The sequence below is a fragment of the Cyrtonyx montezumae genome, unplaced genomic scaffold, assembly GCF_038088225.1.
Source record: "Cyrtonyx montezumae isolate F1298 unplaced genomic scaffold, pur_monq_1.0 scaffold_1, whole genome shotgun sequence".
In the NCBI taxonomy this organism is placed as follows: Eukaryota; Metazoa; Chordata; class Aves; order Galliformes; family Odontophoridae; genus Cyrtonyx; species Cyrtonyx montezumae.
Genome location: NW_027071825.1, coordinates 12,315,273 through 12,327,554, shown reverse-complemented (window position 1 = coordinate 12,327,554; position 12,282 = coordinate 12,315,273).

Below are 12,282 nucleotides of genomic sequence, written 5' to 3'. Positions count from 1 at the left end.
TGGGATCTGATCCTCTACCAGCTAGTCCTTCTTGAACTATATATGCTAGATTTACCCACAAGACTGTGTGTGTAAACATGCATAAATCTTTGTTTGATGAAGATTTTGCACATTGTAACTAATGAAATGAAATGCGATGTCCTCTCGTAGGGTCATGGGTATTTATTTCTTTTAATAAGCACATGTGATTTTTACAGACTGGTATCTGATTATGTTTAACACTTAGAAAAATATTTTTTCATGTGGCTTTGAAATTGTGCTCAGTAACATTTTGGTTTTATTTTATTAATCGTAGTATCAGAGATTTTATATTTGCAGAATCGCTGCCCCAGCATTTGACAACTTTTAACTGAAGTTTAATGTGTTCAAATGTTTAATTCTTTTTTTTTTTCCTAATATGTTTCAGAATGCTGCTTATATATTCAGAGGTAATCATGCAAAACTCTATAAATGTAGTCATGGTACACAACATAGGTTCATTTTTAAATTTCTTAGAATCAATCAAAGAATGGCTTGAGTTGGAAGGAGCTCTAAAAATCATTTGGTTCCAGCTCCCTTGCAGGGGACAGGGTTGCTACTCACAATACCAGGCTGCTCAGGGCCCCATCCAATCTAGTTTTGACTGTCTCCAGGGTGGAATATCCACAACTTCTCTGGACAGCCTGTTCCAGTGCCTCATAACCCTCTGAGTAAAAAATTTTCTTTTAATACCTAATCTAAATCCTTCCCTCTTTTAGTTTATAACTGTTTCCCCTTGTAGTATCACTGACAGACCACATAAAAAGTAGGTCTCCTGCTTATAACCTTCCTTTAAATACTGAAAGGCTGCAATGAGATCTCCCTGGAGCCTTCTCTTCTTGTGACAAACAAGCTCTGCTTCCTCAGCCTTTCTTCATAGGAAAGGTGTACCAGCCCTCTGATCATCTTTGTGGCCCTTTTCTGGACCTGCTTCTAAAGCTCCGCGTCCTTATAGTCTCAAACCCGGATTTAGCACTCCAGATGGGGCCTTATGAGTGTAGAGTAGAGGGAAACAATCACTTCTCTCTTGCTGCTGGCCACCCCTCTGTTGATGCAGCCCAAGATACAGTTGGTCTTCTTGGCTGCAGGTGCACACTGTTGGCTTCTGTCAAGCTTTTCATCCATCAAGACCCCCAAGTTCTTTTCTACAGGGCTGCTACCAGTTTTCTGGGATTGCCACAACTTAAGTGCAACACCTCTCATCAGATTCATGTGGGCCCACTTTGCAACCTTGTCCAAGTCTGCTAGGATGATATCCCTTTTTTCTGTTGTATCAACTGTAGCACTCAACTTGGTGTCTTCAGCAAACTTGCTGAGGGTACTCTCAATCACGCTATTCACATCATTGATAAAGATGCTGAAGAGCACCAGTCCAAAGATGAACCTCTGTAGGACACTTGCCACCAGCCTCCACCTGGTTATAGACCAGCAGTTGATCAGAACCTCTCAGAGGTGACTACTTAACAAATACCTTATCCACTGAATAGTCCACTCTTCAAATCCATATCTTTCTAATTTAGAGATAAGGATGTAGATAGATCATTTCTGCCTTTTTTGAAGGTAATTAGTTGTAACAGATAGACTTTAATTGACCATTTGTATTTTCTTTTTACGTATGACATATACTTACATATTTTCATACATGTATGTAGTGTGTTAAATTAATTGAAAAAATAGTCTTATACCATAGAAATGTGTAGTTTAAAAAGGTCAAAATGATGCTTACATTCCTAATAAAAATGAATTTGAAACAAAAAAAAAAATTACAATTGAAAGAACTACAAAGAAAGTCTTTGGCATGTGCTTTCTCTGTATGTCTTTAGCATTTCATCATTTGCAATTCACTGTCTCCTGGCATTTATGTTTGTTCTCACATTGATTTTTTTTTTTTGCTTGTGTGTTATTGTGTGTTCATAGGTCTACTTATTTTCTTTTTTTTTTTTTTTGACAGTGATCATTTCAGTGGAAATATACCTAGGAATCTGTCACGCATGTACTTGTGTTTGGATTTTACTTTATGCCCTTTTCCACACCTTATGACCTTTTATGCAGGCTATTTTTCTTTCTCTGACCCCTAGAGCTTTGTCCCCATAAGACTTTTGATGTTTTATACCTTCAGATCTCCAGGAAAGAATAGCAAGGGAGACAGAAACAATTCTTGGATAAAATGTCACAGATATAATCTAGTTCCAGAGGAGAACTCTAATTTTCGTTTAGTTTTGTTTAGTGTATATGACTGAACATCAATCTCTTCCTCTACCTCTGCTGAAGCAAATGCTAAATCTATCACTACCATATTTGCTAATTAAAAAGCATTATTGGAGGTCTGCCTGTGTCTGATAACTGATGGAAGCTTTGTGCTCTGAGCTAAAAGGAAATTCACAACCACAGATAGATATGGTATTGCTATAAACTAGTATTTATAATAACCCCCTGTTGAATCTCTGAAATCAGTTGAAGAGCAGTTATACTGTATATGTTCTCTAAGAATACTATGTATTTATTAACTTATGTGTAGAATATGGCAATGTTTTTCCTGGGATGTATGGATTTGCAAGCACTGAGTGCAATGGAGAGAATAATTAATCATTCTTTCAACCATGTATTCCTTACATACGTGTGTGCATGTGCGTATTCATACACACAAAAAACCTTTTTTGGCTAGCTGTATTTTAGGTGTTGGTAGGTTAAAAATTGTTTCAGGCTAAGAATACCAACAATATATGGGGAGGAAAAGATAATCTTGTTAAGAGAGTATTCCTAAGGCAGCATCCTGGCTCACAGTAGTTGTTTTTATGGCTGCAAAAGCAAACTCTTTTGGCATTCCCAGTTTAAAGACTGTCAAGGTAAGAAAACTTTTAATGCTAATTTTTTATATATTTTTTTAATGGTAAAGTTGTAATGTCTTAATGTATACACTGCATTTTCATTCATGGAATGTGCTTTTCCACTTAGACAATATATTATGAGATAGTATTAGGATTTTTCTTTTCCCATCAACAGCCATCATCAGAAGTCAATAAGCTCGTCATCAAGAAAGGTAACAAAATAAGAAACCATATCACTGCAGTTTCACTCAAGGAGAGAAAATGAAATCACCATTTATTTTTTTTTTGGACACTGGAAATTTAGACTGAGTTTAGATAGGTACTGAGGGATCTTCTTGATCTTGATTTATCTGTATGAAACATACAGAATTCTTTGCACTGGATCCCTATTGGGAGTGGTAGAAATCACACTTTTTCATGCTACTTATGGCAGTTGCAAGATAATGACTCAAGAAGAGTCACTGATACAGTTCAGGAAGCTTTGGTGAATTTCATATTGTTCTTTGCACAGCAGGCATCATGGCAAATGTTTATCAGGGAAAAAAAATCCTGAGGGTTAAACAGAATGAAAGAGAAATTCAAGCATGTTTAAATGGTTTTCTCCTGGGCATTGTTCCAATTTTTGATTTGCATATGTCTACCAAAATTAAATGATGTTTTAAACTGACTAGTCTTTTTCTATCTCTTATTTAACCCTTAACTTCTGACTCAAGAATTAATAATAACATTAAATACTATTCTTACAGTGTTAGCTGACTAGAAAATTGAAAAGAGGTCTAAGAACTCTTAATGAAATCATTTCAATTAAAATGCACAAATACATGCTAATATTACGATTATACTAGTGGAACTACCCAGTGAAGAATAAGAATACAATATCAGTTAAAATAAAATACAGAAAGGGATCTAATACTAATTGGGTTTATCTCTAAATTTATATATATATATACATATATATATATATATATATACAAATATATATTATATTCTAGAGAAGTAAGAATACAATTATATTTGTTTTATTCTGTAACTGATTACTACAATAGTTTAGAGATATAATTTTAGCATTGGTAAATGCTTTCTGGTAGTTTGAATTAGCAAGCCAGTTAGTAAATGCATAGATATGAGTTATTTGACCAAAATGAATTAAAGGTGTTTAATTTAAAAATTTGAGTGAATTTCAGTGAATTTTTCTTGTTATCGATAGTGAGTGATTTTTAGAACAGATAAATTAATGAATAGTGGAGAGGACAAATTAAAAATACATTTGTTTCCTTCATAAAAGTTTACATTCTTTCTTAAATGTACAATAGGCAATACTGTATTTTCTTGGAGTGAGTTATTGCTACATTAAGTTTTGGTATCACTTTGCTGAAACTAAATCGTAGAAGCAATGGTTGTTTCTTCATGTCACTATCATGCAGATTCCTTTTTATCTTTAGCTGTTTAGCAGTTTAGGAGGAATGAGTTGAAAGTGTATAAATGAAGAATTCATGTCTTATTTTTAAGGGAGGTATGCTTTCATTTGTAGATTGTCTTGTTCTCTGTTTATTTCATATCACATTAAAAATGCTTTTCGAGGGCCTCAGGAGTTCATTCCTTCATGGATGTAGCATGGTATATTGCTAAAAATTCATTATATGAACATGCCATCTGCTAGTATATATAGAACAATGCTGTAGTTCTTCTGATGTAAAATGTTTGAGCATTATTGACAGATTTCTCTTTAATCATAATTACGAGGTGGAATTTTTTGTTCAATTGTAAGTTAAACATCTGTTTCAAATTAATCTAAACTGTGCCTAATATATTTGCCCAAGTCTCTACATGTAAATGACCATCAATCACCAAGTTGTCTCTTAAGTTTTTCTAGAGGCAATTCTTTTTGAGTTTGCCAAGGAAACTGGAAAAACAATTCCTTATTTACTTAAATAATATAAAAAAACTTTTATTCAAAGGGGTGAATGTATCAATGACTATCATGGTCATTAGATTATCTCTTCATGTAATAAATATTGGACTACTTATACTCTAGAGCATAATGTCAGGGAAGACTGGAGACCAATTTCAAGAGGCAGCTAATTCACTAACATTATTAAATCCCAAGGTTTTCAGTATGAGCCACGGGCTTTTAGTACAGGTATGAAATGCAATGACCACAGCATTTTTCCCTAGATATTTAAAAATGTGCTAGTTAGTCTGTTCTTAAAATGAAATGACAGATAGTTCTATAAACACTAGAATAAAATATCTGACTATTAGTGCATAAATACCTGGCATTCCATCTTTATATTCCCACTTCCCCCACAATGTGAGAAGAATGTCTTTTGTTTTTTTGGAAATTAAAAAATCAGTTTTATTTAACTACAGACTAATTTTGATTTGCTGTCCTATATTTTTTACTCTTTTGATTTACTACAGCCCAGAGACAATGTTGAGAAACAAAGTCCACAAATGTGTATTTGCAGTCTAACCAAAGGATGTGTGCGTGTGGGGATGGGGGGAGCATATGCTCCAGCTGAAAACACTTCAGCTCTCAATTTGAAAGTCATGAGCTTTGTTCCAGCTCAGTTCTTAATTAACTGTGTGTCCTGAGGTTGGTTGTCTCAAATTTCATTCATAGCCTCTAATTCAATGGAAAGGCATATCTGATATCTCTACAAATGTGACTGGTTCCCTTACACTCTTATTACTGAACTCTAGCTGTATACCTGTATTTTTTTTTTCAACAGGAATAATATTTATATAAAATAGAACAATAATTTGATTTTCATGTAAAGAAAATTATCTGTGTTAAGGATAGATAATAGCCAATTAAGAGATGCTGGAAAGGTGGCTTTTTTTTTTTTTTTTTTTTTTTGTGAACTTTAATTCTATCTTGGGTTTAGTACAATGAAAGAAGGCAGGATTTGGCTTGTGGAGAAAGGAAATTGACAGTTATTCAGCAGGAGTCTTGGATATCTTCTTCTGTGCCCACCTAGCTTAAAATCATTCCATTAATCTTTAACTCATGTTAGCAATTAATTTAGAGCTCTACAAAGCCATGTTCTGTTTTAAATAAGTTCATAATTGTACCTGATTTTTTTTAAAGAATTCCTGAGTGAGAATAAGAAAATATTATCCTAGAAATGTGCTTAGGCAGATCGATCTTGCATTTTTTACTGATTATGTGAATTGTAACTTGCTGCATTGTTCTAACTTGCACAGCTCATTTCTAAGATGTTTTCCCAATTTAAAATAAATCTGAAATAAGATTTTTTACTTTTTTGAGAATTCTGTACTCCAGTCATTTTTCCTTAAACAGCTCAAAAAATATTTTTTTCTTTTAATTTTTTTCTAGTTATGTCCATTTTCCAACTTTGTTCATAACAGCTAGCTACAATTGGTACAAGATCAAATTACTTTTTTTTAACATTGAATGTTGTTGTGAACTTTTGTATTTTCATTAAATGAGTATTTTTTTTCAGTAAATGCAATTTAGCTATTCCAGTAATTAATAAAAACAAAGAATGCTTCCTTACTGTGAGCCTTGTCTACATACTATTAAGTCTATGTATCGTAGGTGCGGATATGCGTATAAAATCTGACACTTAATTAGGTTTTTTTGATCTTTTATTCCCCTCTTTACACATATTATTATACCTATGAAGTCTAATTTATTTGTTTGACGTATGTTGATGCAGTTCTTTTAATAATATAACCAGGCTTGTTTCTTTTGTACTAGAGTTATTGTGTAAATGTGATCACAAGATTCCCTGTGCTTAATAACATGCAAGAAAAATGTTTAATGACCTAAGTTTATAATACTTACTATTTTCTATGTGCAGTAAATGTCATTAATTTGAATATATGGATTGATTTCCTTTTTAATGGCTACTTTTTACATTATTGGACAAAGTTCAAAGATTAGGGGAAACATTTTAAAAAGCAACAAAGCATGAACGCTAATTTTTACAGTTTATGACTGTTAACAACAATTTTACCCACTTACGAAGAGCTCATGATCATTTAAAATAAATATTCATATTCATCTATAAATTAATCTACTTCTTTCCAACAAAGAAATTTCATACACTAATTGCAATTGTAATTTTTATCTCCTGGTTGTTCTGGAATTCTTTTTACACTTCCCTGGTCTAGTCCTGATTCCTCCCTGCCCTAGATGCTAGTAAGCCCATTTAGAGTGAATGACAGCAACCAGTATGAAGATCTTATTCTGATGGAGGACTGGAACAGATTGCCCAGATAGGTTGTGGAGTCTCCTTCTCTGGAGACATTCAAGACCCACCTGGACACCTACCTGTGCAACCTGGCCTAGGGAGCTACTTTGGAAGGAATTTGGACTCGATGATCTCTAGAGGTCCCTTCTAACCCCTACAGTTCTGTGATTCTGACAGATCTTAGTCTCTGAAGGGGACTACAGAAAGAAACTCTTTTATGAAATAGGATCTTTTTTTAATTTGAATTGGCAGAAGAAATGTATTTTTGCATTAGACAGTGATTCTACTGAATTTTAAAGTTGAGTTCTCACTTCGGTTATTAAAAATCATTAGATGTTTTGTAGAATACCTTGTAAGATTGAGCCTTCTTTTGTCTGACCTTGAGCAAAGTACACCAACAGCTTGTGCTTCATCCAATGGTAGATAATATGAACATGTGTAAATCGCTTGAGATTTGTTGTGGCTTGACCAACATTAGTTTGTTAGCTATTTTGCCTCATAGATTCACTATTATGTGTCTAAAAATTTCTCAGCAATTTTGGTCTTACTTCCCAAAGCTGACAGGAAGGGCAAGTGATCTGAAATGCCTAAACCCCTCAAGTTAAAGGTCTGAAGCTCTATCTAGCCTTCATTAAGTCTGTTTCTTTCACAAAATCCTGCCTATAAAACAAGATTTTTTTCTTCTTCCATTGTTGCAGATGGCATCTGATGTCACTCAGTATCATATTGTATTCTTTTACAGCTGCTTCATGTGTCTTTCTTAATGATGCAATAGGAAGAAATGGCATAATATTATATGTATTGTTATTATCTTAGATAGGATCAAATTTCTTCTGATCCCAAACATGCTAAGTGTACTTAAAGAGTAATTAAGGAGAATGTGTTTAAATTAAAATATATATATATATGTGTGTGCTTTAGACATAAGAGCTTCTGTGTGGTTTGTAACATTTATTTACATTATCTGGAGAATGAATGGTTTGGAAAGGTTATCCAAGTTAAGAATTCTTAGAGTGAACATCTCCAGATTCTTTGACAATGTGTCCTGTATATGTACAGTGCTGCTGTTGATTCCCTTATTATTATGTTGTCCTTTATGATCATAACATAAAGTTTTGTACCATTTGCATGGTATTACCCTTTGAATACTAAGAAAGAATTAATCATCTAGAAAACTGATTGTTGTTATTCTTATCTAGAAAAAAAAGTGAAAGAACAGCAAAAGACCTGTCAACAAAAATACAGTCAAAAGCTAATCTTCCAATTCAGAAAATATGATCTAATCGATGTCACAAAAGCTAAATTCCAAGGCAATGAGAGATGATTAGATCGGCAATTTTTCATAATGGACAAACAATTTGTTGTTGTAGGGCTAAATATAAAGGAAAAATTGACCTAGAATTGATCCTGTATGCATAAATCCATCACATAAGTGTTTGAAAACTTGGCACATTAGTTATAAGGAAATAAAGATCAGTTTAGCTTTGCATAATTAAATAACTGGAATTTATTTTCAAGTACGCGAACCTACATATCCATACTTCATTAACATTTAAAATCAGGATGAACAGTGTTTGGATCGTGGTATCATCTCTTAAAATTGTCTCACCTATCTGGCAAGTCCTTGTTAACACAGTTTAATGGGTCTTTCACACCACTAATACTCTTCAAGTTTTAGATCTGTAATTCTGTCTAGTACGATACAGTTAACTACAAGGCTTGTGAAGAGCTTGGAGAATATGCCCTACAAGGAGATGCTGAAGGAACTGGGGGTGTTTAGTCTGGGGAAAAGGAGGCTGAGGGGAGACCTTATTGCTCTCTTCCAATATCTGAAAGATGCTTGCAGCAAGAGCGAGGTTGGTCTTTTCTCACTGGTGACAGGATGAGGGGAAATGGCCTTAAGTCGCACCAGGGTAAGTTTAGGTTGGATATCAGGAAACACTTGTTTACATAAAGTGTTGTTAAGCCCTGGAATAAGGATCCACAGGAAGGTGGCTGAGTCGTCATTCCTGGATGTGTTTATTTGGATGTGGTGCTCAGGGACATGGTTTAGTGGAGGGTTGTTAGAGTTAGGGTAGTATGGTTGGATTGTGGTTGGACACAATTATCTTTGAAGTCTTTTCCAACATGAGTGATTCTATGATTCTATTACATACTTCTCTTAATGTTTAGCCTTGTGAGAAAGTTCTTTTAATCAAAGAAATTAATTGAGGAGTTTAGAGAAGAAACATGAAGTAACTTAATAATTTAATTAATTTTGTTAATTTTTTTTGAACAACAGAACAACAGAAACAATAACCTCTCTTCTAAAGGCACAGATTTTATGGATGATCTTTTATATACCTCTTATTTACCAGTGCAAGAGAGCATGGCACACTCACTCACATCACATAAACTGATCACACTTGCCTGCATAGTTGTTTTTTTCTCCCATCCTTTTCAATCAGAAATCTGCTCCGGAGTAGGAGCCAACCATCCTGTTTGTGTGCAATCTGCAGATGCTTTGTGTGACACCCATTGCAGCTCTTCTGTAGCTGAGCTCTGTGGTGCTTTTCACAAATCTGTTTCCCCCACGAATAGCTTTAGCCACTCTGTTCTGTGCACCTGCAGACTGTGTTCATTATAAACAGTAGGGTTGTGGAGAGAAAAAGAATAAAGAAACAAATAGATTTATATGAATGATATGAGGAGGGAAGAAAAAACCCTGCTGTGCAGATTCTTAAGCTTACATTATTGGAAATTTGTGCTCTGCCTTTGTCAAAAGGGAAGCATCAGTGTTTTAATAACAACACATGACAGACTTAAGAAAAGGAAAGACAAGATTTTCTTGCTGTCTCCTCAGCAGGTGTAGGCAGAATGTATTTGTCCATGCTGGCCAGTCATTACCTGAGCAAAGGTTGGTTTGGCAGTGGAACATATGTGTGACAGATAATAAATGAAGTAGGCCAAGGAATTAACTGAAGATTTGAAAGCAATTCAGCCTATTAAATAAATGATGCCTGTCAAAGCCATCATCAAAGCTTCCTAAGAACAAGAAAAGGCTGCATATGGTGATCTTGGAAAAAAAAATGAACAAACTTTTGGATGAAGAGGTAGAAAGAAATTGTGAATTAAGTCCAGCTGCACAGAAAAGGTAAATGAGAATCAACCCCAGCTGCGCCTGATTTCCATAAGAATTCAGAATTCAGTTTAAGTTTCAGGCCTAGATGTAGTACAATTTGCTGGATGCATCTTATTGCCCTTGACTAAATAAATAAATCAAATAAACCACATTTATGCTTCTCTAACTTCAAGAATGTATTATTGGCATGCTTATGCAGTGTGACGGAGCTAGACTAATCACATGCAAAATATTAAGATAGATGCTGAACAAATGAGGTTGCCTCCCAAAATGTAATGGCTGTATGATGTTTTAAATGGGTCTGATTGTGATGATGTTTAGGTTACTTAATGTTTTCCACTGGAGTACTGTGTTCTGTTGTTGTACACATGCCAAACTATAACCTTTTCATTGAATAGCACAAACACAGTCGTAGGATACATAGTCCAACAAACTATGTAATACTATATTATTTGCACAGTAAGAATTTGTATATGTACATAATTCAGCATTGTCATAATCATTTTATCAGTGTTTTATGTATTCCCAATTATAACTCTTAAGATTTTTTTCTCTGTTTGTCATTTACATACTCCTTCCTACTCATTAATGGCATTGGCATTTCTTCTAAGTAAAATGATTAGTGACTAAAACTGAGAGGAAAAATAGGAGTGGAACAAAATGAGACCTTTTCTGAATAAAGGGCCTTAGGATTCCAGGGGATCCAGAATGCCTATTGTCTGGGGAAGAATGTGATTTATAATAAATGCTGAATGAATTCAGAGTTTGAAAATGAACAGAGGGATGAGGCTGATTGTTCCAGGACTACTTTTATTAAGAAATCTGGCATTGTACTACACATACAGTACATGTTTAAATGTTATATAGCAAACAGGGACCAGCCTAGCCCTGCAGCGAAGGTGATTTCATGAATCAGTAGCACTTGAGGAATAACAGTTGTTACCTAGATCAGTTCTTCCACTATCAAGTGTTTTTTTACATTCAACCAGATCTGCAAAAGGCATTTTTTAGAGGAATTAAGATTAAATATTATATAGAAATAAGACAACACCTTTTCTTTTTCTTTAGAAATGAAAGAAAGAAAAAAACTTCTATAATATCTTTCTGAGGAAAATGAAAAATGAGATTACAGTTGCACTAAGCATTATGCTGACACCACTTGTTGCAGGCGGATGGATAAATCTAGCCTCTAATAGATTAGTTAAATATGAATCATAACCACTCAGAAATTATTTTTCTTCAGGAACAAAGTTTAAATTATTTAATCTCAGAATCGGTTTAGGATATTTATACTAACTGAATAGGATATGCACCGAATTACCTGACCTGAGAAAAATTATCTAAACATCTGTGTGGTGATTAGAGTCACATGAAGCTGTTTGGTAAGAAGCGTTTCAAGAAACATGCTTTAAATTCCTCCTCTGTCTAGAGCTGAATTGACTCATCAAGGGTTTAAAAGTTGAACTCTGTACTGCAATCCCAAAGCACACCAAATTTTGCACCTAGATCCTTTTTTTGGAAGACACAAGCATTAGTGATTTTCTTTTCAAATGCATCTCTGAAAATGAAACTGTATGGTTAAGGTTTTGTTGCTGATTTGGATTTTGGTTTTTGATTCATTTGTTTTGTTTTTCTGTGAGATAGAGGTATAATCCCTGTCATGATGAACAAATGTGGCACATTTCCTATTTGTAATGAGTACTCTTCCTTCTAGGATGTCTAACCCTCCTTCTCTTGCATTCATTCTAAAAGAATAGTTTGTTGTATTTTCACTGGGAGTAAATTCTGTTGCATGTTATGTATGTTTTCAATCCCCTGATTGCTCCCTTCAGGATTTAAGGAATCCTCTGAATAATTTTTGGATTTCTGTCAGGTTTAAGACAAAGCAAATGAACTGCTAAAACTGGAATGGTTTTGAACATGCTCTGAGGCAGTCTCCTACATCCTGGAGGAATTAGACTAACTCAAACAAAGGGATGCCTCTGTAGTTAGATGGTAGGGAAGCAGGAGTTTTTTGAGTTGCAGTGTTAGTCTTTTCCTCATCTGCAGTTAAACTGAAGGAAGAGGGGGTGGATTTGTGTTTGTTTCTAAAATC